General features: G+C 37.1%; 2 protein-coding genes across 2 annotated transcripts in view; both read left to right on the forward strand.

The window, feature by feature from the left end:
- Window positions 1–13348, forward strand: part of CUNH5orf24 (chromosome unknown C5orf24 homolog) — a 228599-nt gene that overhangs the window by 165756 nt on the left and 49495 nt on the right. The window lies entirely within an intron of this gene.
- The window catches only part of PCBD2 (pterin-4 alpha-carbinolamine dehydratase 2), a 290006-nt gene that overhangs the window by 157852 nt on the left and 118806 nt on the right, over window positions 1–13348 (forward strand). The gene's annotated exons all lie outside the window — the stretch shown is intronic.

Here is a 13348-nt window from a genome sequence, read left to right on the forward strand (position 1 = left end):
CCAGTCAAAAGGCACATATTAAATGCCTGCTTTGGGTCAGGCCTTGTGCTAAGTGCTATGGAGATTAAAAAAAAACAAAGGCAAAAGACAGTCACTGCTCTCAAGGAGCTCACATTCTAATGGAGAAGACAACATGAAAAAAATTTATACAAAGAATCCATATACCAGATGGACTGGAGATAATGAATAAAAGGAATGCACTAGCATTAAGGATACATTAAGTATTTTATAAAGGCCTGGATTGAAAAATATGATGCAGATGGTTTCCAGAAATCTTTGTTGCTGCTGTTTTTCTTTCATACTTGAAGAGAGCTAAAATAACAACACAAAGTTGGGGTCGATGTAAAGCGTGTCTGTCTGTGTCTGATCATACCAACACAAGCTTGGAAGGCTTTACCACAGGACAGGCACAAATAGTCCATATGAACATTTGGGATGGGGCAGCTAGGTAGCACAGTGAATAGAGCTCCAGCCCTGGAGTCAGGAGAACCTGAGTTCAAATCTATCCTCAGACACTTGACACAATAGCTGTGTGACTTTTGGCAAGTTACTTGACCCCAATTACGCCACCTTTCCCCTCCAAAAAAAAATGAACATTTGGGAGAAAGATGTCTTGAAATTTGCTTGTCTCATGTTTCCTTTGAACTACTGAAATTCTGCTTTATTCATAGAGCACAGAACCTTTTTTGATGCAGGCACAACACTCTGGACAGTTCTGTGACAATGTTTCCCACGTCTCACAGTTAATACCAAAGTTCTTCAGATAGACCTTGAGAGTGTTCTTGTATTTCTTCTTCTGACCACTATATCATTGCCTGCCTTGTGTGAGTTCTCTGTAAAATATTCTTTTAGGAGAATGTACATTTGACATTTGAACAATGTGACCAGCCCAGTGGAGTTGCACTCTCTACAGTAGAGTTTGAATGCTTGGCAGTTCAACTCGAGGACATTGTTTGGTGTCTTATCCTGCCAAGTGATCTTTATACTCTTCCTAAGGCAACTCAAATGGAAGCTATTCAGTTTCCTGGCAAGGTACTGTTAGACTCTCTCGGTTTCATAGGCACACAACAATGAGGTCAGCACATTGGTCTTTTAGACCTTCAGTTTGCTAGGTTCTCTCCCACACATGCTTTTGGAGCCTCCCAAATATTGAGCTAGCTCTTGAAATGCATGTGTCAGTCTCACCTTCTATATGTACATCCCTGGAAAGTATATTGCCAAGATGAGGTAGGAAACTTGTCCACAGCATTCAAAATTTCTCCATTTGCTGAAACCCATGGTTCCATGTATGCATAGTGTGGTGCTGGCTGGTGGAAAACCTCTATTTTCTTGGTATATATATATATAGGGGCCATATAAACTGGAAGATTTCCATCAGCTTTTGTATTGAACAGTGGACCCTCTATTGTAATGGAATCAGAACCAAGCACTTTGCCATAGAAGAGGAATCTAATGGAATTCAAAACTTCTTTTTCAGTTGGAAGTTTGGCTAGAGAGTGATTGACTTCAACCAGAGTTAAATGATCAATGGCTTTAGCATTGGTTAATGACGCTCTGTTGAGAACACTATGGAAGTGTTCAGACCATCTCTCCAGGATTATGTCCTTATCACTTAATGTGGTTCCATTGGTGCTGAGTAGTTGGGATGCACTAAAGGTTTTTGGCCCATAAATAGCCTTCAGAGCATTGTAAAAATGTTTTGGATTGTTCCTATCAGCATAAACCTGAATCTCATCTATAAGCGTATGAAAAAATGCTCTAAATCACTGTTTAGAAAAATGCAAATCAAACTAACTCACTGTTCAGATAGGCTATGATGACAAAACAGGAAAATGAGGAGAGCAGAACCGGGAGAACTTTGTACACAATTACAGACACATTGTGTCTGTGATGGCTAACTTTCATAGGCTGGTCTCCTCTCAGCAATGTTATAAGTTATAAGACAACTCCAAAAGACTCCTGATGGAAAGATCTATCCACATCTGGAATAACAACTACAGAGTCTGAATGCAGACTGAAGCAAACTACTTTTTCTCTCTCTTTTGCATTTTGTTTTGTTTCATTCTGTCTTTCTTGATAACTCCATTGGTTATTTCTTCTTTACAACTCGACTAATATTTAATGTGCAGGTATTTGTAGAACCTATATCTGATTGCATGCTGCCATGGGAGGGAGAGGGAAGTAGAGAGAGGGGGAGAAAATTTGGAACTCAAGAGATTGTGGAACTGAATTTTGTAAACTAAAAGTAAATAAATTAAAATAATAAAAAATATTTTTAAAAAATGAGGCCTTTATCAGAGATACTAGTTGTAAAAATTGTTTCCCAGCTTTCTGCTTTCCTTCTAATCTTGGTTGCATTTGGTTTTGTTTGTGCAAAACCTTTTTAATTTAATGTAATCAAAATGATCCATTTTGCATTTCATAATGTTCTCTCTCTCTTATTTGGTCATAAATTCTTCCCTTCATTATAGATCTGATAGGCAAACTATTCCTTGCTCTCCTAATTTGTTTATGTTATCATCCCTTATTTCTAAATCATGTACCCCTTTTGACCTTATTTTGGTATAGGGTATGAGATGCTGGTCTATGCCTAGTTTCTGCCATATTATTTTCCAGTTTTCCCAGCAGTTTTTGTCAAATAGTGAGTTCTTATCCCAGAAGCTGGAGTCTTTGGGTTTATCAAACAATAGATTACTATAGTCATTGACCATTGTGTCTTGTATATCTACCTACACTATTCCAGTGATCCACAATTCTATTTCTTAGCCAGTGCCAAATAGTGTTGATGATTGTTGAAAAGCTGGTCTTCTTTTAGCACATCGATAATGAAGGCCTCCAGGCCTTCATAACATTTTTCTTTGACTTCATCGGAGTTTATCATGGTGGGAGCATAACTACTCATGATGGTGTGGGGGGGTACTTTCCTGTAAGTGGCAATCACACTATCATAACTTTGTTGTTCAGTCCTTCCGATAGGCATACCAGCTTGTTGGCTAGGTTGGATTTGATTGCAGAACCTACACCAGCTTAATGATATTCCCCATCAAGGAGGCTGCTCCAGAAAAACGAGTATCCAGCTCTAACTTTGGTAAACTGGCCTTCATTTAGAAGCCTTGTTTCACTCAGGGCTGCTATTTGGATGTGATGCCTGCAGAGTTACCTCACAAAAACTGTTCAGCTTTTAGTTATACTGAATTTCCTGTCCATAAATGTGAACACATTCCATGTATCAATGGGGAGTGAAATCATTTTTGCAAAGGTTTTTGTACATTTTTTTTTGTGCTTCTACTACAGGGTGGGAATCCTGCCTGCCAGGCCACACTCAGCAGGCCAGAGTTAGGTAAAGCAGACAATTTTTAGGTCACATTTTCTAGCTCCTTCCTTATGGCATAAAATGAGCAATGTGGTCCATAAGAAGGTTGCTCAGACACTCAGTGGGCTACCAAACCCCATTGCTGCTTTGGTCCGGTGAGAAGTGGCCTATGCCTAAGCCACCTGTGTGTGGGGTTGTGACTACAGTTCTGTACCTGATCTTTTGTCACTAGCCCATCACTTCAAGGTAGGTAAAACAGTAAGATAATAAAATAGTAGCATAGTAAAATAATAAATAATAAAATAGCTGAATAGTAAAATAATAAAATAATGAAATAGTAAAATGGTATGAGGGATGCCTTTTGACTCACTTGTAAATTGTATTTCAGTGAAGCAGAGTTGCATGAAGTTGTCAGCTTTACTCCCTCTTCCAGAGTTGTCATAGCCTAGTGGCAACATCAAACTCAAGATGATGGGGATGGCTCTGGATGCAGTAGATGACCTTGGCATCTTCTATGTCCAGTTAAGCTCTAAGCACTCCACAACACTTGTTTGTGCCACTTTCACAGTTCATTGAAACAAAACGTTCACATCCGTCTATTCTCTGGGGCAAGTATTCACATGCTTGGGTTAGACATCTTAGTAATTCACCTACAGGTTTGAGGCCCATTAATGGACTACCATCAACCTAGTTTAGCCTGCCAAGACACTTTTACTGAGGTATGACTGATGTGCATTCAACAGCTTCTTGGAGCCACAGATGAAAACTGGGTGGCAGGTGGGCACCAAAGGTGGATAGGTAGCCCTCACACCAGAGGTGCTAGTCTTTCTGAACACTCCATACACCCCAGAAATCTTTAGACTGTGATAGGAGGATGAAGGCGTTTAAGCAATGTCCTGTGGCACTCCTTGGCTTCAGCTTTTTGGTAACTCCTCCTAATTCTTGTGGGAGGTAGCTAAACAGGGCGGCCACTGACCCTTTAAACCAGGGCAGCAACCAACATCTCCGTGACTAGCAGTACCTCAATACCTTCTACTGCAGGAAAGATGGGTTCTGTTTTGTGGATGTTGAATTTGAGATATCTATGAGACTTCCAGTTCAAAATGTCCAAGAGACATTGTTGGTAATGCATGACCGAAGCTTAACAGAAACTACGGCTAAATCTGTAAATTTGGCAATCACCTAAACTGAAATGATAATAGAACCCATGGCAGCTAATGAAGTTACCAAGTAATATAGTACAGAATGAAAAAGTAAGTCCCAGGACTGAGCTGTGGGGGTTGTCCACTGTTAGTGGGTATGACATGGATGAAGGACCATTAAGTTAAACCCAGAAGCAGTGGTTAAATAGACAGTTATTGTTTGTCTTTTAATTTATTGTTATTGTTTGTCTTTCTTTCTTGAAGAGGACCATGACATCAGGAAGGTGATGCCATGACTTGCAAGTGATTTAAATGAGGGAGAGCTGTGTAAATTCATCAGCCTCACTTTCTCCTCTGGAACCTTCTGGGCCCAGTAGCAAGATATAGGTCAGGACAGCTGAGGATGGCCCAAATAAACAGGAGAACCAGGAAAGAACAATGTCATGAAAAACTAGATGGGAGAATATTAGGAGGGAAAAAAATGTCAGAAGCTTCACAGAGGTCAAGAAGGATCAGGGCTGTGAAAAGGACTTTGGATTTAACAATTACTAGATCATTGGTAACCATATCTTTAGTCATTATGTTACACAGTTTTCCCAGAAATCAAAGCCAAGTTCACTGCCTGAGTCTCTGTTCTCTTCCCCTTTTCGAAAGTTTGCACAATTTGCCTTTCCTCATGCTTGGTACTTCTCCCACTTATCAGGACCTTTAAATAACATTAATAGTAGCTCAGCAATCACATCTGCTAGTTCTTTTTTTCTTAACAAATGAATTTTCACTGATATATTTTGTTTTCTGCACCACCAGAATTTCTCCCAGTATCCCTAGCCCTTGGTGTTCCAGAAAAGCCACGTTAAAACAACTAATATATATATATATATATATTTTTTTTAATAAGCAATCGGGGTTAAGTAACTTGCTCAAGGTTACACGGCCAGTTATTTCTGGGTATCTGAGTATCTGAGCCCAGATTTGATCCAGGTCATCCCAACACTGGAGCCGGTGCTCTTACTTGCTGAGCCACCTGGCCACCCCTAAGCAATTGGGGGTAAGTCACTTGCTCAAGGTTACACGGCCAGATGTTTCTGAGTGGGTGCTAAGTGTCTGAGCCCGGGATTCGATCTCCAGGTCTTCTCAACACTGGAGCCGGTGCTCTTACTCGCTGTGCTACCTGGCTGCCCCCATGTTTTTTTTTTTTAAAGAAAGAAAAGAGGAAGAAGAAAAAAAACAACAGAAAAACTGATTAATACAGAGAATGTCTGAAAATATATGCAAATATATAACAAATATGTACCAAGTCCATTGGAGTGGCGATGGGATTAGTTTATCATTTTTATTCTATTTTTACTCTTTATATTTTTGCATCATTCACTTTTGATTAAGATTCTTTCCATTTGTATTGTTGTCATGGTGCATGTTGTTTTCTAGGCTTTGCTTACTTTATCCTGTATCAGATTGTGTAAATCTTTCCACGTTCCTCTGTATTCATTGCATTTATAATTTCTTATAGCACAGTAACATTTTATTACATTGATGGACCACAATTTTTTTAGTCATTCCTTAATTGATGGGCATTTACTTTGTTTCCAGTTCTTTGCTATCACAAAAAAAATGCTTCTATAAATATATTGGCATATCTGGGAGGTTCTTATCGTTACCTCCTTGGAATATTAGCCCAACGGTAGAATTTCTGGGTCAAATAGAATGGACATTTTATTTATACTTTATTTGTATTATTCTGAAGTTCTTTCCAAAATGTTTGGACCATTTCAGGGCATCTCCAAACAGTGTACTTGTGTGCCTTACTTCTTATAGCCTCTCCAACACTATTACCATATGTGCCAATTTGCAGGTGAAAGGTGAAAGCATAGTGTTATTTTTAATTTACATGTCTTGCTATTAATGATTTAAACATTTAAAAATGTTTTTATTTTCAGTTCAGAATTCTCTCCCTTACTCCTCCCTCACCCATCCATTGAGAAGGAAAAAAAAATATAGTACCTATCATGCATTTATATATACATCTTCATATAAGTCTTCCTAGCTTTTTCTGAAACTATCTCCCTCTTGTCTTTTCTTATGGCACAACAGTATTCCATCACAATCACATACTATTACTTGTTCAGTCATTCCCCAACTGATGAGCATTCTCTCAGTTTCTGACTGTTTGCCACCATACAAAGAGCTACTATAACTATTTTTGTACAAATAGGTCCTTTTCTCTCTTCTTTGATCTCTCTGGGGTGTAGTCCTAGCAGTGGTATTACTGAGTCAAAAAGTATGTACAATTTAAGAGCCCTTTGAACACACTTCCAGATTGTTTTCCAGAATAGTTAGATCAGTTCTCATGGAGCATTCTTTTATATGATTGTCATACAATTCCTTTGAGAATTGTTTGTTTATATTACTTAATCAGTTATCTATTGATGAATGCCTTTTGATCATTATTATCTATATCTCAAAGATTTTTCCCTATCTCATTATTTGTCTTCTTGTTATATATTTATATTAATTTTATTTGTATAGAAGCTTTTAACTTTCATGTAATCAAAGGTACCTATTTTATCTTTTATAATTGCCTCTATCTCTTTTTTGGTTAAGAACATTTTTCCTACCTATAGTTGTAAGAGATATATGACCTATTTCTCTTCTAACATTTTGTGGTATAATATTTAATATGAAGGTCATGTATCCACTTTAAATTTATTGTGGAATATGTCATAAAATGTTGATGTATGACTAATTAATGCCAGACTTGTTCCAGTTTTCCCAGCAGTTTTTTTTTTTTTATCAAATAGGGAGTTCCCCCTCCCCCCAAGTAATTTATGTCTTTTGGCTTATTTAACACTGAGTTATTGAGTTTCATTTTTTTCTGATACTCCTTCATCTGTTCCAGTAATTTACCTTTCCATTTTTTTAGCTAATATCATATGGTTTTGATGATTCAATGCTCATGTTTGGGCTGTGCCAATATAATAAAAATGACAATACTACCAAAGTCATTTATACTTTTAATGCTATAGCAATCAAACTATCAAAGGGACATGTTTGTAGAACTTGATAAAACTTGTAACAAAATTCATTTGGAGAAATAAAAGATTTAAATTATCAAGAGAACATCAAGAGAAATATTGGAAAAAAGAAAAGAAAATGGAAGGGATGAAGGTGGCTTAGCACTTCCACACTTCAAATTATATTATAAAGCATCAATCATCTAAACTATTTGGTACTGGCTAAAAAAAAAAAAATAGAAAGGTATATCACCTTGTCTTTGCCTTTCTTTACCCCTTTAATTTCTTTCTGTTTTTTTTCATTGTTATTGTTGACATTTTTAGAACTCTATCAAATAATAGTGGCAGGAATGGACATCCTTGTTATACTGCTCTTGTACCCCTATTCCATATGATGTTTACTTTTCCTTTCCGGTATACTTTATATGGTATTACAAAAGGCCTCTCTATGTCTCTACTTATAGTATTTTTGCTTTGTTTTCTTTAATCAATTAATTTTTAGCACTGAGTGCTGTACTTTGGCAAAGGCCTTTTTTTGCATCCAACGAGATAAACATGTAATTTTGGATGATTTTGTTTTTATATTATTCATTATGTTGGTTGTCTTCCTTATGTTGAAATGACTTGCCTTGTATGAATTCAACTTGGTCATAATCAATGATTTTTTGGATGAATTTTTGTAGTCTTTCTGAAAGGATTTCATCTAAAAGTTTTGAATTGATATTCATGAATGATTTTATTTCATCCTTCTCCAGTTTAGATACTAAGACAATATTTATCTCATAAAAGGAGTCTGGTGGAATGCTTTCTTTTTTAATTTTTTTAGAATAATTTGTTTAATATTAGTTCTTATTCTTGAAAAGATAGATAGAATTCTGCTAAGAATCCATCAGGACCACTAGGGTTTTTTTCCCTCATTTTGGTAGTTTTTTTTTTTTTTGCAGTTAGTTCTATTTCCTCTTCTGAATTTGGACTATTTATAGTCTTTATTTGGTCTTCTGTGAGTCTGCATATTTTATATTCTAAAGGTATTGCTCTATTTTATGTTGTCAGTTTTGTTAGCATATGAATTTTTTTGCAGAGAGGGTTCTGAAAATTACTTTTATTTCTTCTGGTTTCACTGTAATTTTACCTTGTTCATTTGCTATTTTGTTAATCTTATTTCCTACCCTTTTCTTTTTAATAAGATTGACTAAAGATTTTTCAATTTTGTTAAACTTTTCAAATAACCAGTTTTTAGTTATGTTTATCCTTTCTATAATCTTCCTGGTTTCCAGTTTATCTATTTCTCTAATTTTAGATATCTCCTCTTTTGTACTTATTTTGGGTTTGTTTATTTGTTGGCTTTCTAATTTTTTAATGCATATTTTGTTCATTCATCCTCTCCTTTTTATTTTGTTAATGTTTTCTAGGAATATAACTTTTCCTCTGAGAACTGATTTAGCTGCCTTCAAGAAATTTTGGTATGTAGATTCATCATAATTTTCTTTCACATAATGATTGTTTCTATGATTTGTTCTTTGATCTAGTCTGTTTTTTGTTTGTGCTCCCTGCATTGATTATTCTTCTCTATTGCATTATTGTGAGTAATAATTATGTTTGCTACTCCTGCCTTTTTACATTTTTTTGGCAATACCCCTGTGCCCCAGTTTTTATAGAAGTTCCATGTGGTAGAAGGCCGACCTTCTAGATGTAGGAGTAGAAGGAAGCTGTATAGCTGAGCTCTCCCCAGCAAAACTTCACAAGCACCTAGAAAATGCTCAAAACTAGGACCTGATCAGGAAAGAAGAAAATCAATGAGCTATTTTCCAGTCCATATTGGCATAGGGAGAAAGCCCAAGAGGTCTGGGGACAGTGGAAACAAAAGTCTAAGCAAGAAATGCTTCATAGAGCCTTTCAGTCCTTAACTGAAGGAAGATCTGACTGAGGCTTTGCACCAGGGCAAGAAAGGTAGCTGATCCAGCACAGAGAGGCCTGACCTTGTGAAGGGAGTATGAACAGCTACCAATTGGCTGCTTTGTTGCTCACTCCCCAGTTCCAAGTGACAGGTACAGGGCAGCCTGAGCAAGGGAGCTACAGCAAGAATTGGGGGCTCAGGGAAGGGAGGAGTCATAGGCACTAAGATGGATTGGCACTAAGCTTGGACCAAATATAGAAGCAAGCAGCAGCTATATGGCTCTTACCTCAGTAATGGAGTAGGGTCTCAGATCTAGCCTCAACCTATTCGGAAGCACTCAGTGGAATAAGCCATGCAGGAAGGCCAGAAGCTAACAGTTATATCTCTCCGAATCTTCAGAACTTTGCAGTTGTTGGACAGAGGCTGAGTCCAGCAAGCAGTCTGCTAGACCTCCAACCAAGGGTCTGAACAAGAAATATGGTGAAGCGTGTTATCCTGCTCTTGAGAGTTGATCTCAAGGCAAAGAAAGAAAAAAATACATTTTTTTGGACATGGCCATTGTGTGGTTCCATTTTGTTTGACTATGTGTTTATTTGTTACAAGGTTTTTTGTTTCCTTTTTCTTGGTTTTTAATAGGGAAGAAGGGAGGGGAATTTAGCAATAGTGATGACAAAAAGCAAAGAGGACCATTAAAACATTGAAAAAAATATAGATGTGAATAAAATAAAGTTTGAAAGAAAGACTATGTGGGAGAGTTTTGAAAGTAACATGGAATTATTGTAAACTTTTATTTTTTTCTTTTTGGAGGGGGGAAGGCAGGGCAATTAGGGGTAAGTGACTTGCCCAAGGTTACACAGCTAGTTTTTTTTTTTTGTGTTAAGTGTCTGAGGCTGGATTTGAACTCAGGTCCTCCTGACTCCGGGACCAGTACTCTATTCACTGTGCCACCTAGCTGCCCCCTGTAAACTTTTATTAAAAAAGCAAGTGACATGAAATCTAAATTAATAGTTTCATATGTAATCCACTTTTGTGTTATGCTTTTTGTATGGAAATTTTTTTTTTTTGGTGTTTAAGTGCAGAATAAAAAAGTATGTTTTTTAAAGGTTGCACAAGGCATCAAGATTCCAGGCATGAAAAGTACTAGTCACAGAACATTTCAGAAAAGGGAGGTTGGGTTAAAGAGGTGGAGGAGGCAGGTTTGGAGTGGAAATAGCCTGTCAGAAAGAACAAATCTGCTCTACTCACAAATTAGAGGGATTTTTTGGAGTTCTTTTAGTAAATTATACTTGTTGAACAGAACCAGGAGAACATCATACACAGTAACAGTAATACTGTTGGATGAAGAACTATGAACGACTTAGCTATTCTTGACAATGAGATGATCCAAGACAATCCCAATGCACTAATGATGAAGTATACAGTCTGCCTCCAGAGAAATAACTGATGTTGTTTGAGTCCAGACTGAAGCATGCTATTTTTCACTTTCATTTTTTATTCAAGTCTTCTTGTACAAAATGACTAATACGTAAATGTTTTGCATAATTGCACATGTACAACTTATATCTGATTGCTTACCATCTCAGGGAGGGTGGGATAGAATTTGAAACTCAAAACTTTAAATAAAAATGTTAAAAAAAAATTTTTTTTTGAGAGGGAAAGACAAGGCTATTTGGGGTTAACTAACTTGCCCAAGGTCACCCAGCTAGTTAAGTGTCAAGTGTCTGAGGCCAAATTTGAACTCAGGTCCTCCTGACTTCAGGCAAGTGCTCTATTCACTTCATCACCTAGCTGCCTCCCCCTTTTAAAAAAATACTTTAAAATCTTTTTAAAATAAAAAAATTATACTTGCGAATATATGTAGGGAGTCTCACATGTCATGATTTCATCCATTAGTGTCCCAGAAAATAAGTCATATATAAACTTATATATATAAAGCCTCTATTTGCTCTCTGAGACCCCTGAAAGATATCCTTGCCCTTTCCTTTTCTTTGTTCTGTGAACTAAGAAATCTGGCTGATCAAATTACGGAGTAGCCTAGAAGCAAATGTGTTAACTCCCATTTTTGATATTTTTATTGTACAATTTTTTTTTCGTTCAGGATTTAGATCAGAAGGGGCCTTTAGAGGTCATCTAGTCCAACTTCCTCATTATAAGAGGAAGAAACAGTCTAGAGAGATGCCCAAGAGTACACAAATCATAAATTCCTAAAAAGGAAGGTGGCTGTGTTGCTTCATTTATTAATAATAGATGACATTCATACAGCACTATAAAATTTTCAAATGACTACCTGATTTCATTTGGTCATTAGAACTGAGAGGTCAGTACTACAGAGAAAAATTATCCCCATTTTTTCCATGTTAATAAATATTTATTAAGCACTTTTATGTATAAAGTGATAAGTAATGCGAAGACAAAACTGAAATTGTCCCTAACTTCAAAGACTTTACATTTTGCAGGGATACACACAGAGTCACAGATGTTAGTGCTGAAAGAAACCACCTAACTCATCTAGCCAAACTGGTACTGCTAACAGTTGTTGGTATTCTTACATGTAATTCATATATTAACATAGAAAGTATTATAACTCTATCATAATCAATATTGTTTATGTTCATAAAATGATATACTCAATATATGCACTAATGTTAATATGTCAAGCATATTATGTATATTATAGCACTATTATATATATAGCTATATAAATGCTAGTTAATATTATTATATAATCCAAATTGTCCATTTTATCTTCTGTGATCCTTTCTGCCCATTTGTTGTGAACTCTTTATCCATAGTTGTAAAAGATCTTTCCTTCCTTTCTCCTCTAATTTGTTTAGGTCCTATATCCATTTTAAGCTTATCTTGGTATATATGGGGTGAGATGCTGGTCTACAGCTTAGACTCTTGAACTAATTTCTACAAGATCACTTTCCAGTTTTCCCAGAGATTCAAAGTCCTTAATAACATGCAGCAATATACTAAGTAAGAATACCTATGCATTTTATTCTGGAAGTACAGTTATGATGATATATAACCGGAGCTTTTTTGTGCTGTATGTTGATGAAGAAAATACTTCAGGGAAACATTCTTGGGTCCGGGGAGGACCCCTTGGAGCTGAGCTCCCTTGCTTGTTCTTAAGCATGGTAGTACCTTGACAGCCTTAAACAGCAAGACACCCGACACTTTCACGTCATATAAAAAGGATCCTTCTTGGTAGCATGGAGTCCACAGGTATGAAATTATGGCTATAGTGGGAACAATATCCTATCCCTCACCCCTATTTAAATTACCCTAGTTTTTCCTTAAATGATATTGAAACTATCTTCCGAACTTGAGAGGCTCAGGAGACTGAAGGCTCCGGCTCTTAACATCATCTCCTAGCTGCCAGGGTACAGATCAGCCTTGAGCTGCATCCTGACACTTGGCTGGTGGAAAAGACGGCTTCATTCAGCTGAGTCAGCTTAGGGTGTCCTCAGCGCCTATGCCTGAATAATCCCCCTGCTATTCCTAAATAAACCTCTTTTTGTTAACTGTTGGTTCATGACCCACAAATGTCTTATTTTGTCTCAATTTTTGTTGCTGTTGTTCAGGCCTTTCAGTCATGTCTGACTCTTTTACAGATGAGGAAAATGAGGTTCAAAGAGGTTCACTTACTTGCAGTTACTGTTAAAAGCAAGATTCAAGTCCAAGACTTTTTGCCCTAGCAGCCAGCCAGCCATCAGTCCATCAAGCCCTCTGGGCCTATTGGCAGTCAGGTAGGGTGATGTGCACACAAAAGGGGGTACAATCCTTGTTCTCAACTAAGCACTAATCCTTTGGGAAAAGTGACTTTCCTATGAAGGTCACTCCTCCCATCCGGGCTCCTGGGCTGGTCCGTTCTCTTTCACACAGTGTCCCGACCTACCTCGGCGGGGCTGTTGGGAGCTTCAAAGATGGCTTGGGGAAACCGTGAAGGGCCGTCACTGCATTTTAAAAACATCATTTATTT

The sequence above is a fragment of the Petaurus breviceps genome, unplaced genomic scaffold, assembly GCF_028583685.1.
Source record: "Petaurus breviceps papuanus isolate PSGF00001 unplaced genomic scaffold, PetGlider_PUasm1.0 189, whole genome shotgun sequence".
Taxonomy (NCBI): Eukaryota; Metazoa; Chordata; class Mammalia; order Diprotodontia; family Petauridae; genus Petaurus; species Petaurus breviceps.